The following is a 17,811-nucleotide window of genomic DNA, read 5'->3' on the forward strand; positions in this document are numbered from 1 at the left end:
TATAGGTGTGTGTGTGTGTGTGTGTGTGTGTGTGTGTGTGTGTGTGTGTCTGTGTGTGTGTCTGTGTGTGTGTCTGTGTGTGTGTCTGTGTGTGTGTCTGTGTATGTGTCTGTGTGTGTGTCTGTGTCTGTGTGACTATGTGTGTCTGTGAGTGTCTGTGTGTGTGTGTGTCTGTTGCTAGAACTCAGGACATCATGTCTGCATGGCAGGACAATGTGTAGTCTATCCACTTTCATGAAGTCATCTAACATAAACCCGAATGAATGGTCATTGGTTTGTACCTTGTCCATTTTGTTGTTACTGTTGCTTTAATTCTGGGTCCTATTCATTCAGATGAACACAATGTGATTATGCCCAGCACTTATTAGATGCGTTTTCTTTGAGAGAGACTTTTATTATGAGTATGTGCTCTCTCAATAATTAAGAGATAACTAGGTCATTAAGAACTCATTAATCTTCAGAATTTATTATCCCATGGGGTGATGTGATATGTTCGGGGGTAGAGAGGCTTTGCTTTCCCATTGGAAATGAAAGAGAAGCCAGTATAATAATGAGCAAGGAATATGGACCAGATTCAGTTTACATTTTGACGGCAAAGCTCCCTATTAATTCAAGCTCTTTCTTTTTTGTTTAAGAAAGATGACCTATCTGCAATCCAGGCATCAAGGCTTTTGTTGAATTTGTTTTGAATTTGGCCAAGAATACTATAACTTCTCCACTGTAGTTTGGTTGACAGTTAATTGCTGTAAAGTATCCTGATTTTATTGACAGTTTCTTGTTCTTTTCACATATTCATATCTTGTTCCTATTCTTCTCTCCTGATGGAATTATTTTCCTTCCACTATTTCTAAAAAAATTTCCTGCCTATCTCCAATTCCTCCAAGATACAAGGCTATTCCATTGTGTTAAAGTATAAATTCATTTCCTTAAGTGCTGCAAATCAAAAATTTCTTAGCATCAAGAATAGAACTTCTCATTGTGTGAGACATTCATTATAGAGTGATCTCTTCCTAACTGAGTTGAGAATTTTGCATCTTGCTAAAGGATCAAAGCCACTCAAAGAAACTCCCAGAAATTTCCTACACAATGTGCTCAATGAAATAATGATCTTGGAAGACTTGTGCCTAATGGCACAAGAGAAATTTCCTGATTAGCCATGGGGTGCATGCAGTTAGGGTCAGCAGCAGGATAGCAGCTTCTACTCATGACTTGAAAAATCAGCCAGACTACAAAAACCAGGCTGCCTATTCTGTCTTCTGAGCAGTCAGAAAAGTTCCTCTTAGCACCAGCTATAAGGATGCTCAGGTTGATGGAGAGTCCAACAGCAGCCTCCTCCCAGGAAGCACCATTAGGTTTCAAAAATCTCCCTGTCTACATCACCCTAATCAAAGTCAAATCAAAAACATACCCAGAAGCACATTATATATTCCTGGTCATTTCTTTGGCTCAGCATCAGTAATAAAGCCATAAATCAAGTCTGCTCTGTGTGATACTTGCACACCACACACACACACACACACACACACACACACAGAGAGAGAGAGAGAGAGAGAGAGAGAGAGAGAGAGAGAGAGAGAGAGAGAGACCCTCTTGTATTTCCTAACTCATAGCTGAGTGTTCATTCTGGCAGAAAACATTCTTAAGTAAGCAGAAGTGATCTTAGAAAGAATAATTTGACCAAAAAATAGGATAATAACATGGAAGTCTGCACAGTTCATGGACACTGTAGAAGATAATTTTTACAGAATATTTTCATATTTCAAAAATAAGGAAAGGCCCTGCATCTCATGCCTTTGCTGCTGAACTTGTGTAGAAATCCAATGGGAAGATGTTTGGCGAAAGTCAAATACAAGATCAGCACCTTTAAAAGGCCAGTTATTAGTTGGTGTACCTTAGCAGAAGACAAGTTTCCAGCATATGATCAGTTTTAACAACCCATTATCTCCTTATTGTGGAAACAATTGGCATAACCACTATATTAGTTACTTTTCTGTTGCTGTGATTAGAAAGAAATAGCCCCAAGCAACTTAGGGAAAAAGGAGTTTATATTGACTTATGGTTTCAGAGGGATAATAGTCTATTATGAAGGAGAAGAGTAGCAACAGTCAGCCAGAGCAAGAAGTCAAGGGATCACATCCTCAGCATAAGCAAGTAAGGGAGAGAGCAAACTGGGTGTAGTGTGGGGCTATTGGCTCTCCAAGCCCAATCCAGTTATCTACTTCTCCAGGAAGATCACACTGCTTGCCGTGCAGTGTCATTGGTTAGAAGCTAAGTGTTCAGGTACTGGAGCTAAGCAGAGGTCATCCAAAATCACCACAAGCATCAAATAGCCTTTGAGAATTTCTCCCTTGAAAAGAAGCCCAAGTCTCCATCATGATGTCTGAAAATAAATTAAAAAAAAAAAACTGGTATTTGTGAAAGTCATTGCAAGTCACATAAATATATCCCAATAAACCCACCATAAATGTATGTAAGTTGATGTCCCTCCAAATAAAAATAAAAATAAAAACCCACAGCTACTCCATCACCAACCAACTAAGAAAAGATGAATTGTCCTAGTTTACTTTTCTATTGCTAATAAAATACTGACCAAGAGTAACCTAGGGAAGGAGAGAGTTTATTTTACATTACAAATTATAGTTCATGATTGAGAGAAGTCAGAGCAGGAGCTCAAGCAGTCACCTGGAATTGAGACTGAAGCAGAGACCATAGAAGACCGCTACTTACTGGCTTTCACTTGATGACACCCATATTGTTTTATCATTCTTTCTTTCTTTCTTTTTATTTTTTAGTTTTTTTATTATCATTATTATTGAATATTTTTTATTTACATTTCAAATGTTATTCCCTTTCCCGGTTTCCCAGCCATAAGCCCCATATCCCATCCTCCTCCCTTTCTTCTATAAAGGTGATCCCCTTCTCAAACCACCCCCCTTCCAACTCCCCCTGACATTCCCCTACACTGGGGGTCCAGTCTTGGCAGGACCCAGGGCTTCTCCTCCCATTGGTGCCCAACAAGACCTTCCTCTGCTACATATGCACTCAGCCTGCTTTCTTGTACAAGTCAGAATCACCTGTGTATTGGATTATATCCTAATGCAAATGAAGCCACCTCTAACATGACAAAAGGATTCCTGGGAGACCAAGAAGCCATTGAACAAAGGAGAACTCGGCCAACATGTCCAGCGGCTGCCATCTGTTGTCCACTGAGAACTATGGCCAACTCAGAGTTGTCTGGAGAAACAAAGAAGACATTTCTTATTCAGATTTCCTATGAAAATGTGACATACTCAAGAATTCCTGTCTATTTTTAAGGTGGGGGTTAATAGTTGCCATATATAAATTTTCCTTTAATACTATGAAAGCATAGGCAAGATGGATGTATATATGAGAATGCATGTCTCATAGCATGAGGATGTGAGTCGGATCTGCAGTGCCCATAGAGAGCCAGGCTTGGCAGCACACATCTGTAATCCCAACCTGGTGAGGAGTGGGGTGGGAGCAGGAGCGCTCACTGGACCGCATGGCCTTTGTGCTGAATAAGCATGAACAGAAAGATCACAGGAGCTTGCTGGCCAGCTAGCCCAGACTAACGCAAAAGAATACAGAAAGGGACCTCCAGACTCAGTGAGAGACTGGGCCACAAGGAAATGAGGCTGAGGGTCATAGAAAGAACATCTGGCCTTTACAAATGTTTGGATAAGCACATGCACTGGAGTGCACACATATGTGTATGCATATGCATAACACGCACACACATACACGCACATACACACACCAAACACAACAAAAGAAAAGGAATATTGCAAGTATGATGGATGCTGCTTAACACTTTTATTATAGAGGTATATCCAAATTTTACAATCAACATTAGATGGGAATATAAATATCAGTGTCAAAGTAGTGTTAGAACACTGTTTGTCTAAGAAAATGCACAAACACCTCAGGGCCTTGGGAAGAACCAGAACAAGCCAAGCATATCTTCAGCATTTGTCTGAGAAACTGAGCTATCCCAAAATCCTCTAAGATGTACATCATTGAGAGTTCCTCTCAAAACTATAATGAGGGAGAGTGAAACTTTATCATCTTTAAAATGCTTATTGCAATAAATATTTTTGAAGCGATTTAGGCACCATTTAGTCTTAATAAAATGCAATTGTAAAAGACCTCATTTAATGCATAGCAGCTAAATGTGAAACTCTTGTTTCAGAATAGAACATTGAACAGTAACTCACAGAACTACAAAGCTAGATTATAGATGAAAGCCCCTGAGGTAAAATGCCCCTTCCTAAATACAGAATCAGGTACTGGGTTGATCAATGTATATAAATAATCTGATGTCTTATACCTTCCCCACAGCAAGTCAATCCTATCAGGAGTGAGTATTGACTTGTTCTTCACATCTACCTTTCTTGGCTTCTGTCAAATTTAATGAATGATGATGCTGTTATTGATTTTTCTCGCAAAGGGAAATTAACAGCACATTGTCCGGTTTTGACCTTTACGTAATGAGCCGTGTATACATCAAAAGCCTTTTAGGACAAGTTGTTGATCACAGAACTTCAAAATCAGCCTAATGTACACACAGACACACACGCACACACACACACACACACACACACACACACACACACACACACACACACACTTTTAATGCTTCCCCCAAACCTAAACAGGGGCCATTCCCTTAGTAGTTCAGGAAGTGAGATTTCACAGCAGCTTGCAAAGTGTGGGAAATGGGCTATGTCTACTTATAATTCAAATACAGTGTTTTAAAAGGCCCCTGGGGAAGTTTACTTAATAGCACTCTCAAATAAAACCTCTGGCATGCACCTTTATAGAGAAATCTAAGTCCTGGAACGTATTTGTTTAAATCATGGCTACTGGATGAAACCTAGCCTTGGTATTACCTGCAGCTGAATAAAAATTCAGTTTTCAGAGCCAGCAAGATGGCTCAGTCCATAAACTCACTTGCTGCCAAGCCTATGGACCTCACTTTGATCCCCAGAAATGATGTGGTTAGAGATGAGAACTGACTTCCAAATGTGGTCCTCTGACCTCCACGTATGCGCCATTGTAAACACATGCACACTGACTCATAAAACACAGGTAAATAAAAGTATGAAAAAGAACAAATTTAAGTTCCCTGTCACCAAACAAACAAAACAAAAATAAAATAAAATAAAATAAAACCATCCAAACAAAGAAGCCGCTGAAAATCTACATCTCTTCGCTGCTCTGTTATAGGTTGTTGTGAAATACCACTGGGCACTGAGCACAGACCCTGGTATGAGCATTGTGCTCTCTCAAGTGCTGGCCCCTGCTACAGCAGGATTAATTTTCTTAAGTTAATGGCTTTGAGCAGAAGTAAAGTCTAGAGGCTTCATGCAATAAGCCAAAGAACAGAGAGGAAGGAAGTGACATGAAGCAGGTCACATAAGAAAATGAACCAGAGGGAGTGGAAGGAAACCCAGCATCTGCTTGGAAGACCATGCGAATGCTTCCCTAGATGACTGATATGACCCTTTAGAAATCATAAAAGAGAATAAAAGCTAGGTTCTAGACTATTTTTAAATATGCGTTACTCTCTAATGATCCATACATATCAGAACTAAAATGCATAAGCATTCTCTTTTTCTTAGATAACTTTATTGGTCTGTTTTAATATTTTTTTTTGGTTCTTTTTTTTTCGGAGCTGGGGACCGAACCCAGGGCCTTGTGCTTCCTAGGCAAGTGCTCTACCACTGAGCTAAATCCCCAACCCCCTGTTTTAATATTTTTATGAATGTCATGCTGCAGTAGAAAGTGGTTTGACCCATTTATAAGGGATATTTGTAGTCACCATGATATGAATGTGAGCTTTCTGAATGTTCTTTTAAAAATATTTCATATGTTTTAGCTCGTGTACAGTCATGACTTCAATTTGAAATCTGATTTTAGAGGCTGGAGAGATGGAGTGCTGCAGCAGACTAAAGCCTCATCCGACAGATCATAACCTTCTGTATCCTTGCTCCAGAGGACCTGAAACATCTGTCCTTTGTGTACATTGCCTGCACATGGTGCATTCTGCACACATGCACGCACACACATACACATAATTAAAAATTAATTTAAAACGAAAATTTGATGTTTTTGGTCTATAATACATATAGTAAATATCAACATGGTTGAAAGAAGAATGGGAAAGCTGGACATCTTTCCTACTTCCTGTGGCAAAGAGGTCCTTAAGTTTTTATAAGGAAGCCATTTCAAATGAAATCTTTTGTCACACAAAAATTGACCCAAGTTCAGAGTTAAACCCAACCCATCACTCATCTATACAGTGCTGACTTTTGCTGTGCAAAGCTAGGAGGTTAGCAGTTTGTAACTGGTTCCAGAATATATCCTGCATCATATTCCCTTAAGGCTGAAATGACATAATCATGTGACATATGAATGATAGAAGCGAATTATGAAGTCAACTTTGTTATTGATTTTATAGAGGTCTTAGAAATAGGTTGGTAAGTTATATGGGATGAAGGAACCATAGTTTCCCCTGAGGCAAAGTATAGATCACATCTTGAGATACCTTCCAGTTTAGAAAGTCTATAATTGCATTTCTTAAATGTGCTACCAGCCTATAAAGATCCTTTAAGGGCCATGAGGTTAGGAATGGTTTTTATTTTTATACTAATGATACAGAGTAGTCACATGGTGCTCTTCCCTCGGAGAATCTTGGAGAGCTTTCTTGACATTCCCTAATTAGCTTTTCTTGCAAGACTTAGAAGCATTCATAAGACATAGGAAGTTATCAACACTGAGGGCTGGGCAAGGCAGAAGGACTCTGCTCTTCCGTTCTTTTTTTTTTTTTTTAAAGATTTATTTATTTATTATATATAAGTACACTGTAGCTGTCTTCAGATACACCAGAAGAGGGCATCGGATCTCTTTACAGATGGTTGTGAGCCACCATGTGGTTGCTGGGAATTGAACTCATGACCTCTGGAAGAGCAGTCGGGTGCTCTTAACCGCTGAGCCATCTCTCCAGCCCTGCTCTTCCGTTCTTAAACTCACACTAACCAGAGGTTGGCTGTGCCAATCAAGGCAGAATTCACAGAGGAGAGAGTCACACACAATCAGGATTTCTAGAAGTAAAATGCAAAAACATTTAAAATTTTTGAGAGCGGTATGTCATCTCAAGTGGGTGCCGGCTTATTATCTACACTACCCTAAACTCCAACGGGGGTTCTGAAGGAAGATTGTAGGGGACAAAAACCTAAATGAAAGCAATAGAAGGCTGTGCATGGCAGTGCATTCCAGAAGGATGGCACATTCATGACCAACAGGGCTGTCTAGGAAGCCACTATCCAGAAACAAAGAGTGTGAATCCAGCTTAGATATTTCACAGCTGAGCTTTTTCACTCATTGCCCTAGTTTCATTTCTGTTTCCATGATAAAATTCTGTAAAAAAAAAAGCAATTTATAGAAGTAACATATTATAATCCATCATGTCCATGAAGTCAAGTCAGCCCCTAGTCACATCTATCGTCAAAAGCAGAGAAGAATGAATGCACGGATACTTAGTACTTATCTGCTATCCAGATGGCAGGGGTCAGCACCACATCCCACCTCGTGTAGTGAAGAAACTGAGGTTCAAGTAGTCATGTGATCCCAGGAAAAACATGAATTTTTCTCACCTGAGATTTAAGGTCCAATTTTCCTCGGGACTCCAAAATCTAACATGAAAATTTCAGATTATTTAATGCTGGATTTACAACCATGGAGAAAGATAAGATTTTAGTCATATTCCATTCTTTGTTGGAATAAAATTTTATGAAACAGAAGACAAGTATGTTTCATAATCTTTCCTTTGTATAATTTATCTTATCCATAATTTTAATATAACATGATTCTAGGTAGGTAAGGATTTTCTGGACTTTGATTATGTGAGGCACTGGAGAAATTGTTTGCATTTCATGTCACGGGCTTATTTTTTATATTTTCACAGTGGTAGTAGAAATCAACACATATATACACATACATACACACACATATAGTATATAAACATAGATGTGACAGACAAAGCAAGAGAAAAGATGAAAAAGAGAGATGGGTGAGTAGAGACGTAAGAGAGAGAGAAAGAGGGAGAGAAGGAGAAAGAGAGAGAGAGCAACCTCTTTCAGGGAGGGAAGCACGTCAAGTGCTACTCCTAGCACTTCCTCAATTTTGCCACAGACATTCCTCATTATCTGAATGGGGTCCTAGCAATCTCTTTGCATAACTTGTAAAAATAGCATGAGCAAAGGAGGAAGAAGGAGGCGGAAAATGGAAGAGAAGAAAGAGGACGAAAAGGGAGAAAGAGGAAGGAGGAGGACGATAGTGGATCGTATCTATGGCTAATTCTCAGGAGATTAACAGTGCTTTGGCAGGCACTAGCAGCCTCCTTTTGGGGGTGTAGCAGTTGGGACCCCTACTGTTATAGTTCACATGCAGGCATTGTATACTGTGACACTTAGATCTATTGTGTTAAGGTCCCAACTGGGGTCTTAGGACCCTTAGCCCTATGTTACAAAATAACACTTTGCTTACACTTTGAGAGTCAGGATTCCCTAACCTTTGCCAGCAACTTGTTCCCTCTTTGGGACATAAGATGTATAAGCCCTTGAATTGTGGGGCTGCCATTGGCACCTCTGCACTGACACTGGTAGTGTCACATCCCCACTGCAGCTGTTTTAATATTTCTCTATCTGCTGCTGCCAACTTACTATATCTTCTCTGTGCAAGCCTACAACTTGTCTTCAGCCTCTGTCTGGCTCTACGTACTCGGTGGCTTAGCACTCTCTCACCTCCCTTGCCATCAGCCTTTTCTCCCTTGGTCTATCTGGCTCAGCCTACTCTAGTAAAGGCAAACAAAAACAGATCATCTGAGAGAAGCCTTTTATTTGACCTAAGGATGAGATGACAGAATGAGCCAAATCACTTGTTATATGGCCAGAAAAGTGGTATTTGAACCAAACACAACAGACTCTCATGAATTTGCAAGCTGTGTTGCACAAGACATGGTAGTCTAACAGCTAAACCATCATGAGAAATGTTCTCCCTCTAGCCAGGGTACAAATGGTTGTAAGGAAATTCTTTTTATTTTATTTTTTACATTCCAGCCTCACCCCCTCTTCCTGGTTCCCCTGTCACAGTTCCTCATCCCATTCCTCTTCACCTTTGCCTCTGAGAGGGTGCTCCCCCTTCCAAGAGACCTCCCCCTTTCCTGGGACTTCAAGTCCCTGGAGGATTAGGCTCATCTCTGACAGAGGCCAGACCTCTGCTATATGTGTGCCAGGGGCTTTAGACCAGCCTGTATATGCTGTCTGGTTGGTGGCTCAGTCTTGGGGAGTTCCCTGGAATCCAGGTCGTCCTCTGATGTCCAAAAATGCACTGGAGTAAGGACCCTACCTTCCGAATAAATATTTAAAAAGTTATATTTCTCCTTTTATAACTGGGTGCTTTTATTGGTTCTTTACTACCTGAGATCTCTAATAAAACTTTGAATGGAGTGAGCTCCTACTTTGCTGTAGGCGTAAGGAGAAAGACAGGCACTCCTTCAGTACTGAGTATGATGCCCCTTTCTGGTGTTGTCTGTAAGCTGCTTATCAGATTAGAAAATGTCCTCTCTACTTCTTGACAGGTAAGACTTTCTGGGATTTTTATCATCCATGGATATTGACATTCTCTATATTTATTCTCTCCTTTTGGGACAATTTTTCTTCTCTTAGTCTGTAAATATGATAAACTAAATTGGTTGATCTTTCTCAGATATAACTATATTTTGGAGGTAAATTCTATTTGAACATAAGGGATTTGGTTTTTATATATGGCTAAATATGATGTTAAGTTTGCTGTTAAAAATTATTGATCTTTTTGTGCAGTGTTAGTTTATATTTTTCATGCATTGTTTTGGCATTTGAACAAATCTGGCCTCCACAAAAGAAATGCTTACCAGAGTTGGAGTTTTTAAGGGAGCTTGCTGCTCTTGCTTTGGTTCTCAACATCCACAGCAAATCACAACCACCTCAACCTCCAGGTCCAGAGGATGCAACAGCCTCCATAGGCAACTGCATTCAGAGAGAGAGAGAGAGAGAGAGAGAGAGAGAGAGAGAGATCACATATAATTTAAACTAAAAATAAGTGCAAAAACCAAGTCATTCTATTTACCATTATCTTTTATATTATGAAAAAGTTGTGTAGAATTAGAATTACTTATTGCCAATTTTTAAGGAAAAATTTTGAGGAAATATTGGAATAATGTGTTCTAATTTTTATCATGGAAAGAAATAATTTATACTACAAATCAATTTTGTTGATAAAACTGTTTAAGCTATCTTTTTCGTCTTGAGTAAGCTCTCATTTTGCATATTTTATTTAGTTAGTCATTTTCATCTACACCATAAAATTTACTTTCTTAAATTATTTATGATGCTCAAGTATCATCTCTGTAACTTCTGTATTAACCGTAGTGACCACCTTCGTTCTCAATTTTGCCTATTTGTGACTTACTTTATTATTCATGATTATTTTTCCTCTTTTATTGGTTACTTTATTAACACAGATTTTACACTTTTATTTTTCTCTATTTTTTCCTTGTTCTATTTGATTGATGTTGACTGCTATCCTTATTGATTTCTTCCAATATAATTTGGATTTAACTGTTTTTTTTTTATTTTCTAATTTCTAAAGATGTTACTTTAATATATTGGCCTGGAAATCTTTATTTTTATCTAATATAAACATGTAATATTTGAAATTTCCCCCCAAATCACTTCTTTGGTTACACTCTACAAAGTCTAATATTAAGTTTTCTTGTGGTTTGAGCATTTTCTGCTGTATCATGCATCATTTTTATGTATGTATGTGCACATAGTATTGGATGTGTTATGTGGTTTTGGTTCTGTTATTTCGTAGGGTAGTTGGTTTCATGTCTTGATCATGAGCTTCGAAGCCCCACAGAAGGCTCAGAATAAATTTCTACTTATTTATATGACACATAAACTGACTTCTGATTTGAATTCCTTGATATAGAAAATAAATGGATTTTTAAAATTAGGTACCTAGTCTTATTATTACATATGATATTTTGTAGCTGTTTATATCTTTGTTATAATAAAAATATCTCTATTTGTTTTTAATTACTTTAGTTAGAATAGAGCTATATCACTTCACATTTCTTTTCCTTCCCCCAGCTCCTCCCAGTCTCATGTCTCAGGCATTGATAGAAATACAAACCTATGAACAATGTTAGCAAACTTATTTTAGCTTAGAATTTTTCTGTTTGCACCAAAAATAGTCTGTGTCTGTTTCTGTAAGAAGGGGCTATATTTAGCTTATGGCTTTTGTGAACAAACATGTTTGTCTCCATCTACATGTGTTTCTCATATTTTTTCCCTTTGGCTCTTTTTTTGTCTGTTTTGTTCTATTTTGATTTGTTTGTTTTATCTAATTTTATTATGATTTTGGATGCCTATTTGTTTTCTAAGGAAAAACAGCAAGTATTAGCATCTGGAGAGGAGAGGAGGTTGGGAGGAACTAGGAGGAGTTGGGGTAGGAGAAGTCAGAATCAGAACATATGATATGAAGAAAAATCCATTTCCAGTAAGAGTTAAAAAAAAAGCCTCTAACACTATTTCTTTATGTTCACATGGGATGAGTAAGGTCAGATCACTTTCGCACGGGGATTTGCATGGGCAGGATTGTCTCTGTATAAAATTTTTTCATTTTTCAAAAATAATAGAAAGCAAAGCATTGAAAATGAACAGAAAAGTGTGTATATGGTTAACCTCTGAAAAACAGAGACAAAGAACTATTTTTAAATATCTTCTATTTTACAGAAGTCAAGTTCTTTGGAAACTACACCAAAAACTATCTAGTGGAGTATGGTGTTGGAGTAACAACCACCCCACAGGCTTGGGAAATTGAGTACCTGGTCCCTAGTTGGTGATGCACTTCTAGAAGGTTTAGGGGATGTGGCATTACCCAAGGAAGTAAGTGACTAAGGGTTAAGTTCAGGAGCTTAAATCGTCATGCTCCTTCAGATTTACTCAGAATGCTTCATGATTATCATGTGAAGGTTGGAGCTCTCAGCTTTGTGTTTCTTCTGGCATTCCTGCCCCTTGCTGCCACCCTTCTCCTGTGTCCTAGTTTGCTTTCCACGGCTTTGATAAAACATTGGCCAAAACAGTTATTTACCCAATGGAGGAAACATTTATTTGGCCTTTAGGAGGAAAACTTTTATTAGTCCTACACATTAGAGGCCATCACTGCTGAAGAAATCATGGCAGAAAATCAAGATATGAACCCAGAGGCAGGAACTTAAGCAGATGGGATTGCTGCTTACTCTTCTGCTCGCCACGGCTTGCTTAGTTTGATTTCTTTTTGGTTTTTTTTTTTTTTATCTTTATTAACTTAAATATTTCTTACTTACGTTTCGATTGTTATTCCCTTTCCCGGTTTCCAGACCAACATCCCCTTAACCCCTATCCCTCCCCTTCTATATGGGTGTTCCCCTCCCTACCCTCCCCCCATTACCACCCTCCCCGAACAATCCCATTCACTGGGGGTTCAGTCTTGGCAGGACCAAGGGCTTCCTTCCACTGGTGCTCTTACTAGGCTATTCATTGCTACCTATGAGGTTGGAGCCCAGGGTCAGTCCATGTATATAGTATTTGTGTCGTGGCTTAGTCCCTGGAAGCTCTGGTTGCTTCTCATTGTTGTTCATATGGGGCCTCGAGCCCCTTCAAGCTCTTCCAGTCCTTTCTCTGATTCCTTCAACAGGGGTCCTGTTCTCAGTTCAGTGGTTTTCTGCTGGCATTCGCCTCTGTATTTGCTGTATTCTGGCTGTGTCTCTCAGGAGAGAACTACATCCGGTTCCTGTCGGCCTGCACTTCTAATTGGGTGACTGTATATGTATGGGCCACATGTGGGGCAGGCTCTGAATAGGTGGGGGTTCTTTCTGCCTCTGTTCTAAACTTTGCCTCTCTATTCCCTGCCAAGGGTATTCTTGTTCCCCTTTTAAAGAAGGAATGAAGCATTCACATTTTGGTCATCCTTCTTGAGTTTCATGTGTTCTGTGCATCTAGGGTAATTCGAGCATTTGGGCTAATATCCACTTATCAGTGAGTGCATACCATGTGTGTTTTTCTGTGATTGGGTTAGCTCACTCAGGATGATATTTTCCAGTTCCATCCATTTGCCTATGAATTTCATAAAGTCATTCAAACAATGGTTTTTGATAGCTGAGTAATTTTCCATTGTGTAGATGTACCATATTTTGCGTATCCATTGTTGAAGGGCATCTGGGTTCTTTCCAGCTTCTGGCTATTACAAATAAAGCTTTTATGAACATAGTGGAACATGTGTCTTTTTATATGTTGGGGCATCTTTTGGGTATATGCCCAAGAGAGGTATAGCTGGGTCCTCAGGTAGTTCAATGTCCAATTTTCTGAGGAACCTCCAGACTGATTTCCAGAATGGTTGTACCAGTCTGCAATCCCACCAACAATATAAGAGTGAGTGTTCCCCTTTCTCCACATCCTCGCCAGCATCTGCTGTCACCTGAGTTTTTGATCTTAGCCATTCACACTGGTGTGAGGTGAAATCTCAAGGTTGTTTTGATTTGCATTTCCCTTATGACTAAAGATGTTGAACATTTCTTTAGGTGTTTCTCAGCCATTCGGCATTCCTCAGCTGTGAATTCTTTGTTTAGCTCTGAACTCCATTTTAATAGGGTTATTTGTCTCCGTGCAATCTAACTTCTTGAGTTCTTTGTATATTTTGGATATAAGCCTTCTATCAGTTGTAGGATTGGTAAAGATCTTTTCCCAATCTGTTGGTTGCTGTTTTGTCCTAACCACAGTGTCCTTTGCCTTACAGAAGCTTTGCAGTTTTATGAGATCCCATTTGTCAATTCTTGATCTTAGAGCATAAGCCATTGGTGTTTTGTTCAGGAAACATTCTCCAGTGCCCATGTGTTCAAGATGCTTCCCCACTTTTCCTTCTATTAGTTTGAGTTTATCTGGTTTGATGTGGAGGTCCTTGATCCACTTGGAGTTAAGCTTTGTACAGGGTGATAAGCATGAATCGATCTGCTTTCTTCTACATGCTGACCTCCAGTTGAACCAGCACCATTTGCTGAAAATGCTATCTTTTTTCCATTAGATGGTTTTAGCTCCTTTGTCAAAAATTAAGTGACCATAGGTGTGTGGGTTCATTTCTGGGTCTTCAGTTCTACTCCACTGGTCTATCTGTCTGTCTCTGTACCAATACCATGCAGTTTTTATTACTACTGCTCTGTAATACTGCTTGAGTTCAGGGATAGTGATTCCCCCAGAAGTCCGTTTATTGTTGAGGATAGTTTTAGCTACCCTGGGTTTTTTGTTATTCCAGATAAATTTGCAAATTGTTCTGTCTAACTCTCTGAAGAATTGGATTGGTATTTTAATGGGGATTGCATTGAATCTGTAGATCGCTTTTGGTAAAATGGTCATTTTTACTATATTAATCCTGCCAATCCATGAGCATGAGAGATCTTTCCATCTTCTGAGGTCTTCCTCAATTTCTTTCTTCAGAGACTTGAAGTTCTTATTGTACAGATCTTTTACTTGCTTGGTTAAAGTCACACTGAGGTATTTTATCTTATTTGGGACTATTATGAAAGGTGTCATTTCCCTAATTTCTTTCTCTTTTGTGTAGAGGAAGGCTACTGATTTATTTGAGTTAATTTTCTACCCAACCATTTTCCTGAAGTTGTTTATCAGTTTTAGTAGTTCTCTGGTGGAACTTTTGGGATCACTTAAATATACTATCATATCATCTGCAAATAGTGATATTTTGACTTCTTCTTTTCCAATCTGTATCCCCTTGATCTCCTTTTGTTGTTTGATTGCTCTGGCTAGAACTTCAAGAAATATATTGAATAAGTAGGTAGAGAGTGGGCAGCCTTGTCTAGTCCCTGATTTTAGTGGGATTGCTTCAAGTTTCTCTCCATTTAGTTTAATGTTAGTGACTAGTTTGCTGTATATGGCTTTTACTATGTTTAGGTATGGTCCTTGAATTCATGTTCTTTCCAGGACTTTTATCATGAAGGGGTGTTGAATTTTGTCAAATGTTTTCTCAGCATCTAATGAAATGATCATGTGGTTTTGTTCTTTCAGTTTGTTTATATAATGGATTACATTGACGGTTTTCTGTATATTAAACCATCCCTGCATGCCTGGGATGAAGCCTACTTGATCGTGTTGGATGATTGTTTTGATGTGCTCTTGGATTCGGTTTGCCAGAATTTTATTGAGTATTTTTGCGTCTATATTCATATGGAAAATTGGTCTGAAGTTCTCTTTCTTTGTTGGCTCTTTGTGTGGTTTAGGTATAAGAGTAATTGTGGCTTCATAGAAGGAATTCGGTAGTGCTCTGTCTGTTTCAATTTTGTGGAATAGTTTGGATAGTATTGGTATGAGGTCTGATAGAATTCTGCACTAAACCTGTCTGGGCCTGGGCTCTTTTTGGTTGGGAGACATTTAATGACTGCTTCTATTTCGTTAGCAGTCATGGGGTTGTTTAAATGCTTTATCTGTTCCTGATTTAACTTCGGTAACTGGTATCTGTCTTGGAAATTGTCCATTTCCTGCAGATTTTCAAGTTTTGTTGAATATAGGCTTTTGTAGTAGTATCTGATGATTTTTTCAATTTCCTCTGATTCTGTAGTTATGTCTCCCTTTTCATTTCTGATTTTGTTAATTTGGAAAGACTCTCTGTGTCCTCTCATTATTCTGGCTAAGGGTTTATCTATCTTGTTGACTTTCTTAAGGAACCAACTTTTGGTTCTGTTGATTCTTTCTATGGTCCTTTTTGTTTCTACTTGGTTGATTTCAGCTCTGAGTTTGATTATTGCCTTCTACTCCTCCTAGGTGTATTTGCTTCTTTTTGTTTTAGAGCTTTTAGGTGTGCTGTCAAGTTGCTGACATATGCTCTCTCCTGTTTCTTTCTGCAGGCACTCAGAGCTATGAGTTTTCCTCATAGCACAGCTTTCATTGTGTCCCATAAGTTTGGGTATGTTGTACCTTCATTTTCATGAAATTCTAAGAAGTCTATAATTTCTTTCTTTATTTCTTCCTTGACCAGGATATCATGTGTAGAGCATTGTTCAACTTCCATGTATATGTGGGCATTCTTCCATTATTGTTATTGAATACCAGCTTTAGCCTGTGGTGGTCTGCCTCCCATCTAGGGCCATCACTGCCCATAGTGTAATGGGCATACCTGTTATTAATTGGATGAAGAAAATATCTCACAGGCTTGCCTACAAGCCTAGAGGTAATTCCTAAATTTAAATTCCCTTTTCCGATATGATTTTAGTTGTCATGCTGATAAGACCAAATCACAAAAAAGCAGCACACCTGCCTTGGTGATCTCACAGGTAAACTTTTCCATCTTCAGTCACTTGGTATCATGACATTTTATCACAACAACAGAAGACTAAGTAATACATCACATTGGGTGCTTAGAAAAGACTAGATTAGATTGATATAGTTTCTTAAAGATAGGGTATAAACAGAAGATTTCTGTTTAGTGCCTACATACATTACTGGAATATTGAGTCATCAAATGGAAATATATGTGATAGTTCCCACTGGACTTTGTTTTGGCCAAATGATTAGTTGGAGAAATTGGAGATTCCAGATCAGCAAGAATTGAAGATTTAAACCTATAATCCCTACACTTGGGAGGCTCAGACAGGATTGTTGCATGTTTCAGGTAAGTAAGTACTACACAGTAATACACAGTCACCAAAAAGGAATATATATTATATATTATGTTATATAGTTTATATGTTATATATTATAACTAGATTTCATACATGCACACACACCTGTATATATGTTAAATCTGGTTTGATTTCCTTTCTATGCTTATGTATTTATTCCTTTATTCCCACTTCAAACTTCATTTTGGCAGCTCCCCAATGATAAAACGGGCTCCTAAAATACTCAGCTATCTAAGCTAAAGGCAGAAGAGATTTCCTGGCAGTGAGGTTATTGAGCTCCATCAGCAGTGAGTATTCACAGAGGTCTCTGTATTTCTTTTCTGGAGCTCCTTAAATTTCAGTTCCTTCTTCTATGTAAGCTGTTTAATCGCTATTTAGAGGGATATATGCTGATTCCAGAAGTCATTCCTAACTCATATATTGTCTTCCTTACTCAAAATAATACAAATCATTTTTCTTTATATAATTGATTAGCTTGGTTTGGTTTTGGTGATAAATATTGGACCAAAGTTCTCACATATACTAAGCACGTGCTCCACTGAGCTGCATCTGCAGCTAGTAGACTGCTTTTAGATGATGCTTTGAGCTTTTGGGAAAGTCTTAGTTCTGGTTTAAACTTCACAGCACTGTGCGTTACATCTACAAACTTTTTCCCATCTTTCATGCATAAGGAAACAAAAGCAGAGTAGGGCAAATGAGGTCTGAAACTATTCTCTTGGGGATAATTGATTACTTACATGTTACATAAAAGCAGAAGAGGTGTTAGGTGGAGGAAAAGAGACCAGTAATACAGGGGCAGAGGAACAGGAAGATGAATGGGGAAAGAAGATGAACAACAACAGATAAAAGAAGATGATGTGGCCCAGCCAATGGAGCATTTCCTTAACATGTAAGAAACCCTGGGTTTGACCCAGGCTCTTCTTAAAGTAGAATAGACTTGCAGTTCCAGCACTCAGGTGGTAGAAGCAGGACGATCAGAAGCTTAAAGTCATTTTGCCTACATGGTAAATATAAAATGCTTT

Source organism: Rattus norvegicus, chromosome 17 (genome assembly GCF_036323735.1).
Source record: "Rattus norvegicus strain BN/NHsdMcwi chromosome 17, GRCr8, whole genome shotgun sequence".
NCBI lineage: Eukaryota > Metazoa > Chordata > Mammalia > Rodentia > Muridae > Rattus > Rattus norvegicus.